Genomic DNA, 23,714 nt, shown 5'->3' with positions numbered 1-23,714 from the left:
ATTTTTTTTCAACGACCCTTGACTAACAATATCATCACGAATTCTTTTGCCCATATTAGCATCTTGTGTAATGCCACATTCCTTCAAGATGCAAGTGTATGTGATTCATGACCCTGCTATTAGACATATCTTGCGATCAATGCACTCTTGTAAGTCGCCATCACAACAAAAAACAGTCTAGAGCGTCTTTTATCTCTCTCTCTCTCTCTCTCTCTCTCTCTCTCTCTCTCTCTCTCCCTCCGGCATCTCGGACAAAAAGCTCCTCAAGCACTTTTTGTGCTTAAGATAGTGCATCACATCTAGCATACATGCCCAGCAAGGTAGAGCCAAGCACAACAATTTCTTTCATCAACCCCCTCACTAACATGTCGACCAAAGCAATGCGAAGCACGTCATTTTCTTTCAATAACCTTTGACTAACCATATCATTGCGAATTCTTTTGCCCATATTTGTATCTTGTGTAATGCCAAATGCCCTCAAGGTGCAAGTGTACGTGATTGCGAGGCGAATTTGAGAGGAGATCTTGTGACATTGAAAGGGGCTCCCATTTCATGTTATGGCGACCATTGTGCTCAACTCGGCACCTTCCCTTAAAATTTTGGGCTCCTATACTACAATATATGGAGCGTATCTCTTGTTGGTCATCATGCATCAAAGTGATCCTGCTTGTCTTCGGCTTGTTGGTCAATAGACAATGCATTTATTTCCCTTGCCATGGAGTCTGCACCCAATAAATCTGATCCATCAATATCAAAAAGCGTCGAAGAATGCCCATGTACATCACCTTCACCAGCAGAATAGTATTCAGATGTGCAATCCGAGAGATGACGTACCAGATAGGAAGCTTATCAAGAAGTTGTGCTTTTCAAAAGGACGACACACTATGAGGTCCAGTCCAGCACCACCGCCATCAGCAGACGGGAAAAGGGAGAGCATTAGGAGGTGTAAGAGATGATGCCAAGGAGGGGCCCTATGCATGAACGTGCATGGTGGGTGGTCGACTGCAGCTATAGAACATTGAGAAGAAGAAGAAGAAGAAGATTGCAAGGAGCTCCTAATAACTTTTTCAGCGGCACGCGAGTGTGGCTTACTTACACGGGGACCTCTCTCTCTCTCTCTCTCTCTCTCTCTCTCTCTCTCTCTACTGAGAGAGAGAGATATCTTGGCAAAAGCGTGATTGGTGCTCTCTCTCTCTCTCTCTCTCTCTCTCTCTCTCTCTCTCTCTCTCTCTCTCTCTCTCTCTCTCTACTGTAGCATTGAGAGAGAGCAAGGAGAAATGGACAACGTGGCCGAGGGAGGGGCCAAAATTCCTTCTCGCTCTAATATCGTATAAATATAGCTATAGATTGACTCTAATGTTTGGGAAAATTGTTAGTATGTCCTCTCCGAGGAAGTCAAAAGTGCCTATTCAGAACTCAAAAATGTAGGTTTAGCGCATAAAGAAAAGGAGAACATTGTCCATTATTTTTGAAAATAGTGTAAATTCAATTTCTTGATTAAAAAAAAACAGTAGGGAAAATTACCAAAATACCCCTCTACTTTGTGAAAATTCCCAAAATACCCCTCAAATTTCAAAAATTCCCCTCTAACCTTTATTCTGTTTTTAGACATAGTCACCTTTTTTTTTTCAAGGGATTCATCTCCAAAGCTTACATAACCAACTCAGTTTCTATTTTTAGTATCTTTAGAGAAAAGCTACAATTGTTTTTATCTAGAGAAATTTAATCTCACGACCAAGGGTATTTTGGAAAATTCGAAGGGCAGATTGGGAATTTGTGACAATATTGGGGGTATTTTAAGAATTTTTGAAATTTGAGGGGTATTTTGGGAATTTTCTTAAAATAGAGAGATATCTTGGCAAAAGCGTGATTGGTGCTCTCTCTCTCTCTCTCTCTCTCTCTCTCTACTGTAGCATTGAGATATCTCTTTCTCTCCCCCTTCATACTTGAGAAGCTTCTAAAATTGGATCAACTCTATCATCGCCACTTCTACACCGTCATTAATACCATCCTCCTAGGCTTCTCTCTTATGGACTATGTGACCACCTTTAAGCTCTCCCCCATCCCCGACCTTGGCAACAATCAAGAGCCCGACCACCTCCTCCATTGGAGCTTCACTTGTAACCCCACTTCGTCCATGTCCCTAAAGGGTGCTCTCTCTACTGTCTTCCCTTTGTACCAAGCTCAAAATTCGGCTCACCTTGGCTGCTCCCTATTGTGTTGCCCTCTCTCTCTCTCTCTCTCTCTCTCTCTCTCTCTCTCTTCATTTCATTGCATTCTCCTAACTCATTCAATCATAAGTCAATAACGACAATGTCTTCAAACTCTCTCTCTCTCTCTCTCTCTATTCATTTCATTTCATTTTGTTGTTCTAACTAATGTAGTCATAAGTCATTAACGGGTATCTCTTTAGATTCCCTCACGCGGGTCTCCACGACATGGAGACAGTGTTCGGGAAAAATGTGTCTCAGCTTAATATCGTGCCGTTTTCAATTTCAACAAGGTGAAAGCTCACTTTGGCATTCTAAAAGAATGAAATGGAAGAAAAGTTAAGTCATACATACAAGCTGACAAACTGATTTCAATTATTCACAATCTGTGAAATGAAAAGACCCATCAACAACTAAACAATAGAAGATTTCAATCATTCACATGAAAAGGTCGGTCCACTCAGTTCATGTTGAAAATAATATAAGATGAGCAAGGACAAACAAAAAAAAACAAGGAAAAGTCTTAAAAAAACCTTCCAAGGCTATGAAATGAAAGGGACCCATTTGACAAACTCCATCAACATTTAAGATGAGTCTCCATAGTTGGCACTCAAAGCATTGGAAGGATGCTTAACTCGACTCAACACTAAGGCTTCTTTTAGAAAGCTCAAAATGCCGGTTGAGAGCAAGAGGTGAAGGAGAAATTCCGCCCCAAAATACAAAAGAATTGTGTGAAAACCCCAAAAAACAACGTAATTTTTAGAAATTTCCTCTTGGCAAATTCAAGGAAAGGAATTTTGTATGTTTGGAAAAATGATTTGTCTTGAACAGTGCATGGAGCTCACGATGTGCCGCCACAACCTTGAGCCATCGCCCGGTGCATGCATCCATCCTACGTCGCCGTTGCCCCTTTCCCCGAGCCCCCACCCACACACCCCTGATGCCTTGCGTATGCCGCCTCACCTACTGCTTTGTCCACAGTGTGTCTACACTACTGCGCCCAAATGCTCGTTCAATAGTGCTGCAGCATTCCTGCGTGGCCGCCTCAGGCCGAGGAGAGCAGTACGGTGAGCACTGACCTGCCTCCTATAATGTCAGCGATGCTTCATGATCTGGTGAGGAGAATGCTATTGCTAATGGGGGAAGCATCAAAATGAGAGCTTGCGGGGTGCGTGGGGAGAGGTGGTGAGATTGAGCTCTCCTGCGGCCAGCGGCCAGCTCGAGACCGAGAGAGAAGCATTGGTAGGTGGCTGATCAGACGCAGATACGTGATCAGAGAGAGAGAGAGAGAGAGAGAGAGAGAGAGAGAGAGAGAGAGAGAGAGAGAGAGAGAGAGAGAGAGAGAGAGAGAGAGAGGTGAGATAAAAGGAGGGAAGAGACGCAACCCGAGAGAGAGAGAGAGAGAGAGAGAGAGAGAGAGAGAGAGAGAGAGAGAGAGAGAGAGGTCAGATCAAAGGAGGGAAGAGACGCAACCCGAGTGCATTGAAAGAGTGTGTGACACCGTGGATGCCAACCATGCACGGTGCAATCAAAGCATTTGTGAAAGGAGTGTGCACTGGCACTGTGCACCTCTCTCTCTTTCTCGCTGTGTCTCCCTACCGGCTCTAGACTGCATTCACCGGAGGAAGGAGGTGCAACCACGTGGTAGGGGGGGGGGGGGGCGGAATTCCCTCCCCCTTTATAGATAGTGTATATATATATATATATATATATATATATATATATATAGTATTTTTATTTCTCTCATATCTTGATTTCTTTTTTGAAAAGCCATCGTGAAATCTCACCTTGTTTTTTAAAATATTCTCTTCGCAAATTCAAGGAAAGGAATTTTGTATGTTTGGAAAATATTTTTTCTTGAACACTTTAATGGGGAGAGAGAGAGAGAGAGAGAGAGAGAGAGAGAGAGAGAGAGAGAGAGAGAGATGTATGTGCGTGCGCGTGCATGTGCGTGCGTGCGTACACACACACACATTCATTTTCATAATGAAAATGTTCAAATGAATATAGTAAGGCTGAAATGATTTGAAATGTCACCTATAAAAGTTAATTTGAGAGTGGCCATTTGATGGTGAGAGAATTAAAACTCTACCGAGTATGTTGCCGCAATTTTGGCAGCAAGACAAATGATGGGGTATCTCGTGAGATACCGCCGAAAAGTTAAAGGAAAAGCGAACTGTGCGTGAGAAAGAGAGCAGGGGACAGAGCCGCGTGTCAGGAGCTCCTTGAGAGCAGGTGATTTTTTTCCAGCTATGTAGGCGGTGTCTTTGTTCATTTCGGGGAGTCGGGCGACAGGCGCGGACGCGGCAGGCAGCAGAGTAGCAGCGGAGCTGTCCTGGAGAGGGTATGCTCTCTCTCTCTCTCTCTCTCTCTTTGTCTGTCTGTCTGTCAACCTGCGACGGAGCTGGCGTAGGCAAACCAGGAGACGCAGTTGATTGCTGAGGGCAGAAGAACAAGAAGAGGAGAATGCGGAGGTACGAGGAAATGTGCGAGATTAGGCAGTGTGAGAAGCACGTGAGGTCAGACAGAAGCACGCAGATGAAATTGTGGATAGGTCTGTGTGCTGAGTCCAGTTGGAGGACTGCAGCGCTGCAATAAAAACACAGGGCGTCGTCGTGTGTGCTGAGTGGAGTTGGAGGACTGCAGCGCTGCTAGAATAAACACAAGACCTCGTCTTGTCTGCGCGCTTGAAACGGACCCACCGACAGTTTTGCTTTTGCCCCTGATTTCGGGACATCAACGCGGCGAATATTGCGTGTTAATAAATTAATGCCTGTGCACCCAGACCCATTATACCACTATTACCACTATTATCTGTATTAGCACGTAGTATGGTTCTCCCAAACTAACCACAAAAATTTTCAGGGGTGGGGTTGAAACCATACCTTGCACTAAGGCCTTTCCTGCAGGCCAAGAAAGATTCTTCCCCTACTTTTCCCTGACACTCGGCCCTTTCAACTTTGAGCTTGCGTATAGGCCAACTGGCAACGACACTACACTATCAGACTCGAGACAACGCCTTCAAAATAAAGTACCCTTCTCTCGCTCTCTCTCTCACGCACACTTACACACACACAGTCACACTCTCCTCTCTTCTCTCGTCCTTGAGCTGTGGCTGTATTTGGCCATGGCGGAAGCGTTGATCATAGGCGCTGCATTCAACGATCTGTACGCCATTTTGAGAGATGCAGTTGTGCAGGTGGCATGGTGCCGCAAGTACTGCCGAGCTTTGCAGCAGGATCTCGACATGCACCACCCCATCTTTCTGCAAATCTGTTCCAATTTCCACACGCCAGCTCCCTCTGATTGGGAGCACCGCTTTCTCCTTGGGTTTCTCTACAAGCTTGGCGAGGGCAAATCTCTGGTGGAGTCTTGCCTTCAACTCAAATTCGGCTGGGTGAATGCTGTTTCCCGAATTCGCTACAGCAGAAAAATTCTCAAGTTGCGGGAAGATATCCTGCAACACCTACAACAATTGTCAGCTCTCAACACTTTGCAATTGCAGCAGATAAACATTGGCCTCCAAGATGTGCGCGAACAACAAGGATCATGCAGAAGTGATGGGTGCCCTCAAGAGTGGCAACCCATTATCGCCCACAAATTGGGCGAGGTATGCCGTACCTAGCGGCAAAGGTGACCTAGCGGCAAAGGTGATCATGTAGAAGAGGACCAGCTGGGGAACCAACTTGATGAGTTGATGAATCAACATCAACTCTTGATCGGCCTTGACTATAACATCAATCAATTGAAGTCACTTCTGCTATCTAACAACGACAAGGGTCACACAATTACGATTGTTGAAGGCATGGGTGGCATCGGAAAGACGACGCTTGCATTATCCATTTGTAAAGATCCGGAAATTCGAGGTAAAATCATTCAACATATAGCATGTGTTTTTCTAATTGATCTTCTTGTGAAATGTTTGTCGAAAGCTGTTGGGTCAATACGCTCTAGAAAGTGGGTTTGACTTTGAAATGCAGGGTTTTTTGATGATCGAATCCACTTCTTTTGTGTTTCGCAATCCCCTGACATGAAGAGCCTTCTCTCTACCATCTGGAAGGAAGTGTAGGAGGAGAGCTAACACCCATATTTCAGACTGTGGAAGATGCATACAGACAAGTTAAGAGCAAGCTTCTAAGCATATTTCCCTCAAAGCGGCGTTTACTAGTGTTTGATGATGTGTGGTTCAAAGCACACCTTGAAAACCTGTCATTTGAAGTCAAAGGGTTCAAAACCATGATAACCACTAGACAAGCTTCCGCTTTGCATACTCGCAATAGCCATACGTACAGATTGGATTTGCTGAATGAATCGAATGCGGAGAACCTCTTTTGCCATTGGGCTTTTGGACAGAACTTCATTCCTGCATGGGTAGAGGAGCCTCAAGTAGTAAAGGAGGTACAAATACTCCAATTAGCTCTCTGCATAAGACAATCTCACATGCTAAAACTCCTATGTGTAGGCTGTATAGCTCCTTGCATGATTATTTTTTTGCAATCCATCTTCATTATAAACAATTTTCACTTTGATGCAATGGTTTTAGCAAATCATTAATGTGCATAGTAGGTGATATCGGAGTGCAAAGGACTTCCATTGGCTCTCAGAGTCATTGGTACCTCTCTTTCAACTAGTGCTGGCCAGTCTCCTGCAACGTATTGGCGCGTCGCTAGGGACAAACTTCGAGATGCTAAGCCATTGGGAGAGTATCATAAAGATGCCTTGCTGGGACGTCTTCGAACAAGCATTGATGCCTTGGACCCCATGTTGCAAGAATGCTTTGTAGACTTGGGTGCATACCCTGAAGATTCTGAATGGTCAACAGATGCCTTGTTGGATGTATGGGTGTATGTGAGAGGAATGGAATGGGTGGATGCAGTGTTAGCATTGGTGGAGCTTGCCAGTCGAAGCCTATTGGATTTTCCGGAGATTGTTACGAGGTTAGTAGTACCTTGGTAGTGACTTTCTTTTCAATGAGCTTGTTTTAGCATGATATGGAGCTACTTTGCAGTAACTTGCACTCAAAACTGATCATCCACAGGCTCTACGATGATGTTTGTGATGTAGTGTTGACATTGGGCATGCACTGGAAAGCAATAGAGCTGGTGGTTTGCGCTTCTCTCAGCATGATGTGATGAGAGACCTTGCACTCCAGTTGGGAGCAAAGGATCACCCGCCATCTCATCGCAAGAGGCTAGTGATGCCACGACGAAGCAAGAATATACCCAGTGATTGGCAGTCGGAGGAAGCTGCTATGGCTGAAGTAATATCGATTCATACAGGTGCACAACTCTTTGATCCTCCTCATACTAGGATTAGAAATGGTTTAGATTCAATGTTTGAAATTGCTCATAGTCATTTTCTTGTTCAGGTGGCATAACAGAAGAGCAGGGCTGGCCAACCAGTTTGGCCTTCCCTCATGCAAGGATGCTTTTCTTACAGTACTTTCAAGACGGGTTCATTAACAATGACCTCCCACCTTTCCTAAGTAGCATGTGCAGGCTGAAGGTGTTATTCATAAGGGGTGCGGGACTTACAATGGCAAGCAGCACATTTGAAGGTTTGTTTGAGCTACAGAGCCTCCATGTTGAGGGAGTGGATGGTGTAAGTTGCTTATCTGGTACAAATCTGCCTAAACTAGAGAAGCTTCGACTTATTGAAGTTGATGAAATACGGACTTCACTAATTCATGGGTTGTCACAATATCTAAAAGTTTTGGAAGTGGATGGCCTTGAGCTGGAGGAGCTTCCAGAGAAGCTAGGAGAACTAAGAGCGCTCACATACATATCCTTGTCTCAGTGTTACCAACTCATAAACTTACCGCAAAGCTTTGGCGACTTGAACAACCTACATACACTCGCTTTATACTACTGCTTCTCATTGAGCCATCTACCGACAAGGTTTGGGCTGTTAGTGGCTTTGAAGAAGCTTGACATGTCATGGTGCAAATGCTTGCAAGATCTGCCCGAGGATTTTGGATGCCTTGTGTCCTTGGAGATTCTCATATTAGCCAACTGTCGAAGTTTGAAGGAGCTACCTCAATGTTTTGGGTGGCTTAATAATCTGAAAGAGCTAGATTTGAGTGGTTGTGAAAAGTTGAAGGGATTACCTGGTATAAATGTCGGGCAGCTTGGGAGATTAAAGAAGCTGGATCTGTCACATTGCTTTGGAATGGAGAAGCTGCCAGAGAGCTTTGGAAATCTGCATGGCTTGGAGCATCTTATGATGAAGGATTGCACAAGTTTGCGGCATCTGCCAGTGAGCTTCGGGGAGCTGAGAAGCTTGCAATATCTGAGCTTGGATTGGTGCAGAAGGCTGCAGGATCTGCCTGTGAGCTTTGGGCAGCTTAGTGGGCTGAGGACATTGAAGATGAGAAAGCTATGGACATTGAAGAGCCTTCCAGCAGCTATACTGGGACGTTTGGTAGGTGGCAGCTTGGAGCGCGTGGAGTGCAATGAGAGGTTGGTGCCTCATTGGAAGGCTCTTTACCCACCAAGCCATCCTGCACTTCCCAAATTCAATGGAGAAGTGGCTTAGGTAGTACATCTCTCAAGATTTGACACAGGCCTAGTTATTTCTGCCAATTTCGGGTCCTCTAATAACTACTCAGTCATCCCTTGTTTAATATTGTTTTCAGTTTTATTCAGAACAAGGTGAAGTCTCATGGTGGCCCCCTATGAACAAAGCAAGTGTGTTACTGAATGAAAATTACAAAATTTCATAGTACTCGTTTAAACATGGTAAGATAATCACAATGGTCTAGCGGTAAAGGTGAGGGAGGGGCTTTAAGTGCGCCCGCTATGGTTCAACCCTTGTGACATGCAGGTGTGGGTGCATTCCCGCTAAACTAGCTGATGCTTCCGCATCACATTGCAAAAGAAAAAAAGATAGTCACAATAGCCTAGTATGTAGAATGAACCGATGTTCAGCGATGGAGGTGATGAGGCAGAAAATCAAGGTTGAAAGTTTAGCAAAGTTGATGGGAAAATGGAAATGAGTGTTCAACACCTCAATGTCATTGCCTTGGGCACTCATAAGTTACATGAAGGCCATTCCTTGGTTGAAGCTTTATGAAAGTTGAGGAATGGAACAGTGTTGGACAATTGTGATATGTAAAAGTGAATTAAAGGTACACAAGAAGATTTAGAAATTTTCTCATGCAGGAAAACAAAGTCTTTTTCATACAATGCATAACATTATGAGCTTCTGCTCGAGAGGCACCGCATACCTAGCTAGGTAATATTGGCGGCAGGGGACCACCTCTATCCCACCGGGCCGGCAGTCCCTGCCCCCAATCGTACCTAGCTAGGTATGCGGTTCCTCCCTCACAGAAGCTCATGATGTTGAGGTAAGTCACAATGTGAGAATTATTGTGAGAATTTGTCCAAAGCTTCTTGTGGTAGAGCTGCTGAGAGCATTAAGTGTGAATTTGGTGCTTAATCGAGTGTGCCTTGAACAAGGTAATGTATGCAACAGCTACCAAGTGAACAATGCAGCCCTGCTATTCTAGAAGATGTCCTCACCAAGTTCAAGTGGGGAACTATCACGTTCCAAGGCCAGTCGCGCCTCGCCAATTATGACGTCACTACCTGAAGAATACTAAGTTGGGTATAATCCTATTTGGAGAAAAGGATCATCCCAAAATCTTCAAGCACTGCTATTCAAAACTCTCCTCTCGTATAATTGCCTGCAGGCTGCCCTTTGCCTATTCCGCATTGGATATTGCCCTTGATCGCCTTCTGTGGGCAGTCCATAAGGAAAAATTAGACAGAGGTTGAGGGTGGTACGTGGGTCACTGGAGGAGCGTTAATCACATGGATTGCTTAAGTTTGGAAGGAGAAGTGTGAGTGCCTGGAGCTGGAAGGAGCTTATAGAGCGTGCTATTTTTGAGCCAGCAGGTATGTACAGTAAGGGGGCAATACTAGATAGGCTTAGTCTCAGTCTTAGTCTTAGTCTTATACTGTTAGGATTTGAAGGGTTCCTACTATTTCAAAAGAGAGAGGCACTGTGAAGCAGCACCATTCCTACCCCTCCTGTTGTAATTTTCATGTATTAATTAAGTGGCGAGCACCTAAACGGTGCCACTCCAACTCCATAAAAGAAATTATTGCATGACATTCAATTATTGCATGACCTAATCAATTTGTTGAGTATTGGTTACCTGCTAGCCGATTGGATATCCTAAGTGCTTGACCACCACACGTAGATCGAGAATCTCGTCAGGCCACAAAAGATGATACCAGTCACAAACAACAAAAGAGGCAAGAGTTTAGATTTCCAAAAGTTAACCTTAAGGCCTGCTGCCAAGACAAATGTATCCAATGATTGCATAATTTCATGCACATAATCCTAGTTACTGTGGGGTTACGGGTATGAACAATGAATCATCAACATAGACCTGCCCTGTGAAGTCTTTTCCATTGAGTAATTTTAGCTCATCAAGACGACTGAGCGAAGTCAAGTGATCCAAATACAATAGCAAAGGGTGAGTGGCAATGGCATACAACAAAGCGCTAAACGGGCAACCCTATCTGATAGAGCATCCAAGAGGCCAAGGTTCTGTCTGCTCTCCATCAAGGAGGCCTGAAGATGTACTATGAGCATACAAGAAGTATACGACATTGACCATCTTTGGATCAAAACCAAGGGCCTGCATTGTAGTGGCAGTGAAATCCCATTGAGTTGTATCGAAAGCCTTTTCAATGTCTACATCTTGCTGGGTATACTTAGCATATTTTATTCCAATCAATATATTAGCCAGATTATCCAAAATTTGGCGACGAGGAATGAAGCCATACTGCATGGAGTGGAAACCAGCCGCAAGAGGTTCCTTGATACGATTCACAATGATTTTCGCCAAGATTTTATATATAACCGGCATAAGAGAAATCGACCGCCAATGCGAGAACTACTCACAAAGTGCTTGTTTAGGCAACAACTTCAACAAACCCTCTTTCCAAGACATTGGCAAATCATGTTTCACCAACGCAGTGTTCATCATGTAAAGTTAAGGTTCTTTCAGAGGCTCCCAGAAAGAGATAAAAAATTCCACAGTGAGCCCATCCCAACCAGGCGAACACCATCTTCCGAGAGCAAGTAATGCTGAGTGTAATTCATTTTTTGTAAAATCTGTCTCCATGTCCAAAGCATCCTGAGGCAGGACAATTGGATGCACTGTAGATAACAAACACTGGCGTGAATGAATAACTTCAGTGGATGCCGTGGGGGGAGTGGCAAAAATGGTCCTAAAATGGGACACCATGGTATCCGCAAGCTCACGCTTTGAGGCTGTTTAGGCTCCCGATCGGAACATAGCGGGCCACTTAATGGTTTGAGAAGTCCTTGAATGATGCAAGTGTTAAAAAAACTGTTTTGAGGCACATTCCTCGTCCACAAAAGCTCGATGTCAAGCACGAGTCTGTCATTTATCCAATTTTCGTATATCATTATACTGCAAACACACCCGGATCCGACAAAGGACCGTGGATTCACTTTTCGACAACGAACGTGTGTCAGCTAAGAGTTGGAGCTGTTGATACACATGCTTGGCATCCTCAACATCACCACATAATTGAAACATGTAATACTTGCCATAGTCCTGAATTACACTCTCCACACGCACAACAAAGCGAACTCAGGCAACATCAGGATCAAGATACATTTGGGCAACCAAAGGGGGAATAACATCATAGATCATCTCACGGAATGCTTCGTGCGAAAGATATGCATGGTTGATGTGCAAAAGAGGTTGATCATAATGTAGTTGCCCAAAGCGCAACAACATCACAACAGGAGCATGATTAGATAAAAGAAAAGAATGGTCTATACTCATTTCACATACAAACTTATCAAATTGTTGCATGCCGAGAACATACCACCGATCTAATCTTGCACGATATGTAGAAAAAGAATTATGTTGAAATGTATGCCCCGAAACATCAGGATGCAAGAGGGTCCACAAGTCCAATATCTGTGTACATGCAACGAGATTTGTTCAGGCCTGCAATTCAAAGCTTAGCATGTGCAAATGTCCTGTGGTGTTATCAGATAAAGCCGACGCATTGTTAAAATCACAACAAAGCAGCGCATTGGAAAAGCCATGGATAAGAAGATATCCCACGCCACAAAACAGCTTGTGTCTCAAGGTCATATGTGCATAAACACCACCAAATTCATAAATATGGCAGTTGATTGTGCATTGGACCACCATCAATGACCCGCTGTATCATTATATGCAAGAACCGACTGCAACGCATGCCTAACCATAATCAAAACACTCGAAAAGCCCAACAAACCAGAATATGCTATCCAGTATCCGGTAAAATACAAGCGCTGCCCAACATATTCATACTAATTATGTTCTTGCAAAACCACAATGTTTGCCTTACATGTATACATAGTGTTAGGTTAATATCCACTTATCAAGGTTAAATAACCCACACACATTATATAAAATGCATTTAACACAACTATTCATTCAAGAGATATGTACAGAGGCAAAGTAAGGAAGGGACTAAGTTGATGTGCCCATAAGCAAATCAACATTAGCAACCTGTGACTCAACGAAAATATTGTGCATGCCTGTCTTAGAGGCAACAAAGGCTGCAGGTGCTTGAGAAGTCCCATGAACCACTGTATCCCTGTAAGAGTGCACCAACTTATTCCATGCATCCTCAAGAGTGCAATTATCATTACAAGGAAAGGTTTTTTCCTCACAAGTTTTACTTTAGGAGGTACATAATTACGAGAAGAAAGCTGCGAACGCATTTTAACAGTCTTCTTGGGGGTTACCCAAAGAGATCCTTCCGCCAAGTCCACATTTTCCCCCTTATTTTTGGTTTTAGGAGTAGATACAGACTTTCCTTTACCCGAAGGATCTGTGGAAGCAGTAGGTCTAACCTTGCCTTTATCCATATGTAAGTCATTAGGCAACACAGAAGCCCCAACAATGTCAGGTTTGAGATTAGGGACTTCTCTCTCATTAGAAACCGCAAATTGAGAGACAACTAAAGGAAGGGGTTGCAAAATAGGCTCAGAACATTTAGATTTATATGTCCAACTTTCCCACAACGAAAACATGAATTTACGATTTTTTCCCATCTGAGCCTAAAAGGGCGTTTCCAATAAGTGGGTCCCCCGAATTGACAGTAATACCTTCAGGGGTGGGAACATCCGTGTCCCAAAGCACACAAAAGCGATTTTTATTGGCATCAACTTTCGGAGGACAAATCACCTTTCCCAAATGAGAGGCGAGCATAGGAAGAAAGTGACTCCAAGTGCGGGGAAAAGCAAGGATTTCCACCCATACCGGGCACTTATGATGGATTAAGCTTTGATAGTCCTTGGTAAGTACCCACATCAATACCAGAGTGCCAAAAAATAGAGGAGACAACTCAAGCAACATGTTACGGGCATGAATGTGGGCTAGCAAAACTTCGTAGAATCCTCTAGCACCAAAGTAAACGCCTTGAACTGCCTGACGTTTAAGAAGGCATCTTTCTCGGGAAGAACAAAATAACTGCGTTTAAATCATATTGCGCCATTGGGTCCATCATCAATGCTCGAACAAGAATAAGAACTTCAGTAGCGGGGTCCTACCCCTCCCAAGCATTCCGTGCACCTTCAAAATCCTCTAGCCCATTTTCAAAAGCTTAAGTGCCATCTGTTTTTTGCGTTTGTACGAGCTAACAAAGGGCACACCAAAATCTGACATACACTGAGAACTTAGCGATTATGTGCTGTTAACTATTGAAAACAAAATAAACAAATTTCTTTACATTGCCCACAATACTGTGCCAAAAAAACTCTTCTGCACACAAGTCTGCTTACTGAAAATAAACTGCAACTAAGCTGGAGAGATTAGTAGATACTCTCTGTCTCACATATGAACACCAAACTTGAATAAAAAATTTAACGAATATTTGTACAAAAAATTGCAATGCTGGGACTGAACAGGAGCTTAGGGCAGACACACACACGGAGGGGGTGATGCAGAGGTGCTAACTGAAGGTTCACTTGATGCAGGAGGCTGGCTGTGCAGGTTTGCGCACGCAAGAGGCTTCACACACACACACACACACACACACACACACACACACACACACACACACACACACACACACACACACACACACACACACACACAAATGTGTGAATAGATTGAACGAATCAGGGCGTCGTCTCTCTCAACCTTCTCTCTCATTTTATGTTCTCATAATCTGCGCATGCAGTCTGTGGATGAAAAAAACATATTACATTACTACATTAATGGGCTATAAAAAATCACCACATGGTATCAGAGCTTAGGTTATGTTCCTTCCGTCGCGCCCATTCTTCTTTGTTGCCCTTGTAGGCTTCTCATAATCATGCATAAATACCATGCCTTACTTCTTATTATTATTAGATTATTATAATACCACATTTCGCATAAGAAGAGCTTCTCGTGCTTCTCGTCTCCATACTCTTCAATTTTGACAAAAGGATACGGTGGCAAGACGGATCAACACCAACATAGCTCCGACAAACCGGTTAACAATTCTATGAACCTATTTATCTTTTGGACTTGATTTAATAAAACACAAACATTAAACATACACCTCATGTTGGAATTGTTGCAATTTCAAGTCTATCTAAGCAAAAAGGTTGAATTTTTTTTGCGGTATTTGTCGTAGGTTTTACCTCGTTAGTGCATCATGTTGGGTAAAGACCGCCACGACCGCCAACCTGCATGTACCCTCCCTACAGGTTCTAACTCTGCTAACCCTTTGCATTCCTCATATATACAAAAAGGTACAATAAAGAAACACATGCTGCACATTACATAGCTGTGTGTTTTCCCTAAACCCTTGTCTTCTCTTATCCTTCCTTTTCCCCTTCCTTGCATGCATGCGTACGGGGCTTCATGTTGTTGGACAAAAGAAAAAGTGGGACACCTATGAGGCTTTATAGCCCAAGAGAGTTCAAATTTAACTTCAGCACCAAAAAGTATACCAAAACAAATCTTAATATACCCTTGCTTGTGCTCCCTTGGGAACTAACAAGCACACACCCACCCAAAGGACCATAGGACATAGGAGCAAAACCCTGTCAAAACACGGATTTACGGTACACATCGACCAATGCATACAAAGACAAGGGCCTCCCCTTTCAAAATTCAACATCATAAATTCATAGTTTCAACATTAACTCCACAATTCACAGATACATGTACTCCCAATCTGTTTGCACACAATTTACCACTAGACTGCCATAGCCATAACCCTGCAGAGAACTAATCGTAACCTGAAGAGCATAACTCCAATTGGGGCACTTTAAAGCTTGGAATAAATCTTGAAAAATGAATGGCACTAAAGCTGAAGATGAAAAAAATTGATTCTACACGCCGCTATGTGCAAAATTGACAAACAGAGAGCTATTTCGATACGACTACACGTAGAGAAGGTAAGGTGAGGGCAAAAAGCTGCATCCAAAAGCATGGCGAATCCCAAACGACCCAAAACCTGCAGTTTTCTAAACTTTGGCTGAACTTTTTTGGGTTTTTACATGAGTTTTAGCTATATACTTCAAAAAACTCACTAACATGCACTTACAATAACCTGACAAGTAGTGCTACATTATTGACCTACCCTGTTGTACATGTTCTTGCTAAAGAAATCATAAAAAGCCAAAAGAACATGCCCAAACACTCTAATGAAAGTCTATCTCAAGTCCATATGTACAATTTCTACAAAAAACGAGGATCTCAAAATGCGCGCAACATAGTTTACCAAACCCCCAGCTTGCTAGAGCATTCATGCTCAGCAGTAACCTACAAGGAAGCTTTATGTACAAAGATATATCATGTACAAAGACATGAGAACCATATGTCCTTACCACGATCAAGCGGAAAAGTATTATATCGTACATGTACACATAATGGCATCCTTCAAAGTCACAAGGACAATCATCAATCATTAGTGAGCTCCATCGTGCACACATACTGACATTGTTCAAAGTCACAAGGACAATCATCAATCATTAGTGAGCTGCAACCATCAACGTTCATGTCATACAAACCAAAAGACCATGAATTAGCATTCTCACCACCATGAGATGTATCACTAACATCAGGCCAAGACAAAACATCCATTGTATCCATGTCATCATGGCTGTCTCAACTTTCCAGGCTACAATCCTCTTCAACATTCACACATGCAAGTGAGGTTTTCATAAACTTCTTCACCCTTGACAATGCATGGCACACACTGAATTGTGTCTCCTCATTCATCTCAACTTGCGGATCATCAAGGCCCCAATCAAGACCACCATCACAATCCACATCACTCAAACCAACCTCTTGCTAAAAATAGAAATCATAACTAGTAGGAGACTCAATACCACCAATAGCATCATCAACATCACAAACATCAAGTCCACATGTCCACAACTCATCCAAATACCACATCAACTCATAAGATGGAGGAGCAAAAACATCACCCATAATCTCAACATGCATGTTATTTGTATCACAAGTAAGAGCATCCATAGGCACATAATGTAAACACATAGATCTAGATAATGCCTCATCTTTATGAGCATCCATACCCATATGGAACCATATCAGCCATATCATTTTACTCTTTGCCATACATGCACTCCATGGTTTTTTCTTTCATGACACTACTTACACATAACTTCTCATTAAAATCTACATCATCAAGAGACAAAGCCTCGTCTTCTGTATCTGAATCAACCTCATCATCATTGAGCTACAATCATCACTAGTGATAGAGGAGATCTTGTGTGAAAGGCATAAAGAAGTAGAGGACCAATTGGCATCTAACCATCTACCTTGCTTCAAGAAATCAACAATGCTCCTCACACCCAACAAATCAGTGCAAGCAACCTCAATGTCCAAACATCTTGGAAGAGTGTCAATGAGCAAGAACTTCTCTTCTTTTGCATCAAGAACCATATCCTCAAGAACCTCTAGCTCTTGCTTTAGAGAGCAGAACCTCATGTAGTGTATGTCTAACTCTACAATGCTACTTACCTTCAAATTTCTCATCATATCCTTCATCCTCAACAAGGTATCACTGAGCTTGACCATGGCTGCACTTTTATGTATACACCATGAAGACTGAAGGTAACTTGAAGCACTCCTCAGTGGCGGGCACCAGTGGGAAAAAGAAAAAGTGGGACACCTCTATAGATTTATAGTCCAAGAGTGTTCAAACTTCAACCTCAGTACCAAAAAGTATACCAAAGCAACTCTTAATGTACCCCAACCAAAAGTTCTATCCTCCCTTGGGAACTTACAAGCACATGCCCACCCAAAGGACCATAGCACATAGGAGAAAAACCCTGTCAAAGCACGGATTTACAGTACACATCGACCAATTCATATGAAGACAAGGGCCTCCCCTTTCAAAATTGAGCATCATAAACCCAAAATTTCAACATCAACTCCATAATTCAGAGATACATGCCCTCCCAATATGTCTGCACACAATTTTTCCCTAGGCGCCATAGGCATAACCCTAAAGAGAACTAGTCGTAAGCATAACTCCAATTGGGACACTTTAAATCTTGGAAGAAATCTTGAAAAATGAATGGCAAGAAAGCTGAAGATGAAAAAAAGTGATTCTACACGCCGTTATGTGCAAAATTGACGCGAACAGAGAGATGTCCCGATACCGTAGAGAAGGCAAGGCGAGGGCAAAAAATTGCATCCAAAAGCATGGAAAAGCCTTAATAACCCAAAACCTGCAATTTTTTGAGCTTTGGCTAAACTTCTTGTAGTTTTTACATGAGTTTTAGTTATAAACAAGTCTTTCAAAAAACTCACTAACGAGCACTTACAGTAACCCGACAACTAGCACTACGCTATCGACCTGCTCTGCATGTACATGTGCTAAAGCGGTCATAAAAACCCATAATAACATGCCCAAATACTCTAATGGAAGTCTATTTCAAGCCCATATGTACAGTTTTTACAAAAAATGGGGATCTCAAAATGCGCGCAACAACGTCCTTCAACTGGTATCAGAGTCGCTCCCCGAGCCGCTCGCATTGTGTAAAGCTCTCCTTGAGCTCAAGCTTGTGAAGATTCCATGGAAGTTAAGATCTTTGGGAAAAATCGACACACAAAGCACAAATAGTTGGAGCTTGCCTTGGAGGCGAGCCATCGCATGCCACAATCGGGCGAGTTTAGGTAGTGTGGAGATCTCTCAATTCAACAGCAATTGAAGCAAGCCATTGCTGAGCTTACGAGAAACAAGAAAATCAAGGAGCAGGTGTGGAGCTTGTCAGGCAAATCAAGAGCCAAGGAAGGGAATTTGAGGCCTTGCACCAAGGCAAATTGACAGCTTGGGGGGGTTGCTATGTATAAATTTTACATATCGCGTGCATTCAAGGACTATTTATGAAACTCCTTATCTGTGACTTACAAATAGCATTGACAGATGCATACTTTTCTTAAGCACACAGTGCCATTGAGCTCTTTTGAGAGAAGATATCCCTGCAGGGATTTGTTTACTGCATGCAGTAGTTCTTGGTGCTTGTTTGTGCACGATTTTTCATGTACGTTGAGTTGCGTTACTGCCTATTGTACATCGTGTGAAGCCATTTTTTGGTGATTTTGGCAGTTTTCTCAGCTGTTTTTGAAATTCAAGCGGGAAGAGCCCTTTTCTGAGACTGTGGCTAGTCTTGAGTCTGCTTAGCCTTTGGAGGGTCATTTGCATGAGATTTTCTTGAGCTGGGGTGTCTCGAATGTTGAGACACTTTCGGTGATATAGGTTGCTGGAGTATCCCTCTTTCGGTATCCTCGCTATAGGCTATGTATCTGGACAAACACTTTTGCTTTTGACATCAAGTTGATGGTCACATGGTAATTTATTACATCAATCTTATGCCTAGTAGTTGCTTTTGTCATATTATGCCTTGATTTTGTACTGTCGGGTTTGAGATTTTGCTCCTCGTATAGGAGAATGTGTTGGATTTTTTCCCGCAAGTCAACCATACGAGTTTCTTGGCACATTTGAGTGATTACAATTAGTGATTTTGTCACATTTTTTCTTGAGTTTTTGCTCCTATTCTAGGAAAAGATCTGTCAAAATTCTCCGAGCACTTTTTACCATAAATCTTGGTCATTTTCTCTTGAGTTATGACTGCTATTAGTGCTTCAGAAAAGGAAGACTACTACATAAAGAAGTTAAATTTTACAATTTGGAAGAAAGTATGCTTGGAGTCTTGGTCAACAAGGGCCTGCCAGAGCCATTCAAAGAGCATAGAGAGAATTCTTACACTAATGATCAGGGGAAAGAGTTGGATACCCATGCTATGTCCACAATTAGATTACATCTTGGAGAGACCATATTCTTCACGAATATGGACAATAATACAACATGAGAGCTTTAGGACTCTCTATGCACAACTTGGGATGGAAAAATTGCTTCCAACAAAGTTTTCTTGATGAAAAAACTTATGCGTTTGAATATAAAATAAGGTACCATTGTTAGTGCAAACTTGAATGAATTCAATAGCATCTTTTCTCAGTTGACATCAAAAGGGCTGAATTTTGATGATGAAATGAATGCCATTTTCTTGCCACAATCATAGCAAGAGTCAAGGCCGTGACTTGAGAAATGTAGAATGCGATCATTGCGGTAAGAAAGGCCATTTAAAGAAAGATTTTCGTGTTTTGTAGCTTGAAAAGGGAAAAGCTATTTTGAAGTTGATGCTCCAAAGAGCAATGTAAAGATAAGAGGAGATCAATGTGGTTAAAATATCCACCTTCAGAGGTTGTTGTTGACGTGCAACAACCGTTATATGTTTTTGTTATCACTTTCAATTTGACTCCAAATGCATTATTGGCTCTTGATGAGGGTTATGCATAAAATTGGATCATCGATTTGGGTGACAGTTTCCATGTTACTCCCCATAGGGAATGGTTCTCCACATATACTGTGATGCATGGTTCATTCAAGCTAGGAGATTTCTATCAGCTTGATATATGCAGTACGGGAGATGTCAAGTTATGCATGACAAATGGAACTGAATTTATGCTTCATGGAGTCATGTTCCTAAAATCACTAAGATTTTGGTGTCAGTTGGTCAGCTTGATGCTCTAGTTTATATTATTGTTTTTGGAAATGGTTCTTGGATGGTGCGTAAAACAAATGTAGCTATCATAAAAGGTCACAAATCTGGTTCATTGTACTCTTTATATGTCTCTTCAGTCAAAGAGAGTTCTATCTATGTAGCCGAGCACCCTTCTAGTGCATTGTGGCCTAGATGGCTAGACCATATGAGGTAGAAAGGAATGAAAATCCTTCAACGTTTGGGCTACTTACCTGTGTTAAACTATTTTGATTTTGACTTATGTAAGCATTGCATCTATGGCAAGCAAACTGGTCAAACTTCCTCGCCATTAAATCAAGAGTTGGAAAACCCTCTAGATTTGGTTCATAGTGATTTATGTGGGCCTATGCCACACAAAGCTCTAGGGGAAGCACAATATTTCCCAACATTCATAGATGATTCTACTTGGAAGGAGAGGATCTACCTCTTGAATGGGAAAGAAGAAGTGTTTGCTATATTCCAGAAATTCTTAGCCATGGTTGAGAATAAATCTGGTAGAAAGCTAAAAGATCTTTGAACTGACAATGGTGGAGAGTATGTCTCCACAGAGTAGAAGAATTTTTGTAGCAAAAGAAGAATTTAGCAATAGTTTACTATGCCATACACACTTGCTTAGAATGTCATTGTTAATTGTATGAATCACACGATTCAAGAAAGAGTCACAGCCATCTTATCTATGGCAAATTTACCTCCTGAGTTTTGGGGAGAGACTATTATGGAAACTGTACACATCATCAATAGATCGCCTAGTACTCCATTGAATTTCAAGATTCTGCAGGAGATGTGGATTGGCAAGAAGCCAACTTATGATACATTACGTGTGTTTGGGTGTGGAAAATGTTATTCCCAAATAATTTTTTAAGAAGCTATATCCTAGATAACACAAGTGCGTATCCATTGGTTATGGTGTAGACGGAGAGATGGGATATCGTCTCTGGCACCCAAAATATACAAAGGTTATTCGCAACTCACAAGTGATATTCAATGAGTCTAAAATGCATAGACAACTTGTTAAAGAGGTCAAACATTAGAAAGTTATATTTGAGGATGTAGCCTCCACAAATTTGGAAAACTAAGTCAATCTACTCGTGTAGTTCCTATCACTAGTAGTGCTCCAGAGAGAGCAGAATCCAGCAGCCAGACAGTGAGGAGATCTATGCGTGTATCTCGTGCACCTAAGAATTTTTGATCTAGGATTGGACTACGTGTTAGTCACTGACTGCAATGAGCCACTTGCTACAAAGAAGCTATCCAAATTGAAATAGCGTTGTCAAGAAGTGCGAAGTGCAGCTAGGAAAGCGTCGGGCCTCTGACTATGAGGATTCGTAGAAAAATCAAGCAAGGTGTAGATTATTTGATACTAAAAACAAACTAAACAAGAACAAAACTCCAGCCATGAAATCTCTACTTTGAAAAAGAACCAATATTAACTTAAAACTCTTGTGTGTGTGAAGATTAGGTGTAGACTCGGTCCAAATTGCATAGATGGAGTGCTCTTTCGATCTGTTAAAAACCCTAAATTGATGCTTTGACTCTTTGTTGTGACCATTTCATAGAATCTGAAGAACTTCATTGGAGAAGAGGAGGGGAAATCCTAATTGGAGGCCTCACAGCCTCGAACATGTAGTGGAAGCATCACAGGACTACACTAGCACCTTGGATTGTAATGGCTGTATCTGCTTGCCTATATGCTCAAATGAGCTCATTCTTGGCTTTAAAACTTCCCTCTCAACTTGAGCAATGAGGAAACCGTTGTTGATGTGGCATTTTGAGCCATTTTTGGCTATTTTTAGGCTACCATTTTTAGTCATTTTTTCCCAAAAATGTCCCCTTTTTGTATGTAAAATGCCCAAACAAGCTAGGAGAAATCCCTAAAATTGTGAAAAAATACCATTGGACTCAAATATTATGTTGAACCTCATTTTTACACTTGGTAAGCACTTTGGACACATCTGAGTGTGCCACTTCGAAACACTTGACATTTGTACATTCCTAAATCAAATTAGGCATGCTTTAATGTGTTAAAACATGCAACGATGCCACGTCCCCGTGCACGAAACCTGCTATTTTTGGCGAAGATTGCTTGCATTGAACTTTCTAGGCAAAATGAGCGTGCCACTTCAAAACACTTGACATTTGTACATTCCTAAATCAAATTAGGCATGCTTTAATGTGTTAAAACATGCAATGATGCCACGTCCCAGGCCTCGCCTGCTGCCCGACAAAGTATGTACACACTTGCAACTATGGCAACTATTTTCGCATATATCACACCTCGAGTATCACACTATGTACATCATAGAATTTGGTCCCACACATCAAAAGCATTAAGAGTGAGGTATATATTTTTATTTTAACATTATCCACGTGCCACGACACAACATCCACCTCCTCTAAACCTGCACATCATCCGGCATGTGCCACACATATCTTTTTGAAACATGTTCAGTCTTCATTTAAGTCCACATACATGTCATTTTCATCAATGCTTGCAACAAAATCTAATGCATCATTCTCTCTTTCTTTATCCACATCCATAAAATTTTCATCAGAGGATTCATTTTGACTTTCCTATGAATCAAAGGGATCTGTATCACCTCTTCTTTTGAATAACTTGATTCTTTTCCCTGCGATGGGAATCTTCATTTTTGTCTCGTCTAACTCATGTAAGGTATAAGTTGCATTCCCATGTACATGGTAAACTACATAAGGACCAAACCATCTCTTTGAAAGCTTTCTTATTGTTGAATGCTGGTTGTCTAGACTAGTGTCATACACCAACACCCAATCACCTTCCTCAATAGATTTAGGTCTCAGCCTATGCCTTTTATCTATCTTTATTCTTTAACCTTGCATCTTTCAATCATGCTACTGCATTTTGAATATCTTGAGGCCTTCTTTATAACTATTGTATGAGAAAAGAAAGAAGGTCTTCCCTACTCATTCCATCTTCCCAAGGCAATACATTCCATGTGGGAATTACATCCTCGATTGGCATTATAGGTTTCTAACCATACATTACCTCAGAAGGCATATAACTACCAGTAATTTAGCTATGAGTTGTACAATTAGCCCATAAAGCATAAGGAAATAACCTAGGCCACTCTCCCATTTTACCTTTGCAGGCCTTAGCCAAAGCTTTAATGATAGGAGAATGCCCACGCTCTGATTTACCATTTCCCTCAGGATTATATGCAGTAGTGGGAGCAAGTTTAATGCCCAACCTTGTAAGAATCCAACTCACCCCACCCACTGTTATTTTTGCAACACAGCCATACCGGCTAATTACATCATCCAAGAGGAACTTACATACCCCTTCTGTGATTTTTGTTGTTAGAACATACGACCTTCAACTTGGTTGGTTAAGTCTTCTCGTGCAAGCACTAT

General features: G+C 42.1%; 1 pseudogene across 1 annotated transcript; it reads left to right on the top strand.

Moving 5' to 3' along the window:
• Positions 1-5,231: 5,231 nt before the first annotated feature.
• On the top strand, positions 5,232-8,869 carry LOC147431230 (putative disease resistance protein At5g66910; annotated as a pseudogene). The gene is made up of 6 exons (XR_015185679.1): positions 5,232-5,843; positions 5,876-6,076; positions 6,191-6,608; positions 6,777-7,147; positions 7,275-7,489; positions 7,579-8,869. The product of XR_015185679.1 is annotated as a putative disease resistance protein At5g66910 (transcript).
• Positions 8,870-23,714: the final 14,845 nt, after the last annotated feature.

This window comes from Adiantum capillus-veneris, chromosome 21 (genome assembly GCF_014529385.1).
Source record: "Adiantum capillus-veneris isolate H3 chromosome 21, ASM1452938v2, whole genome shotgun sequence".
Lineage (NCBI taxonomy): Eukaryota > Viridiplantae > Streptophyta > Polypodiopsida > Polypodiales > Pteridaceae > Adiantum > Adiantum capillus-veneris.
The sequence above is the reverse complement of the archived record's forward strand: the minus strand, read 5'-3'. Positions and strand labels throughout refer to the sequence as shown.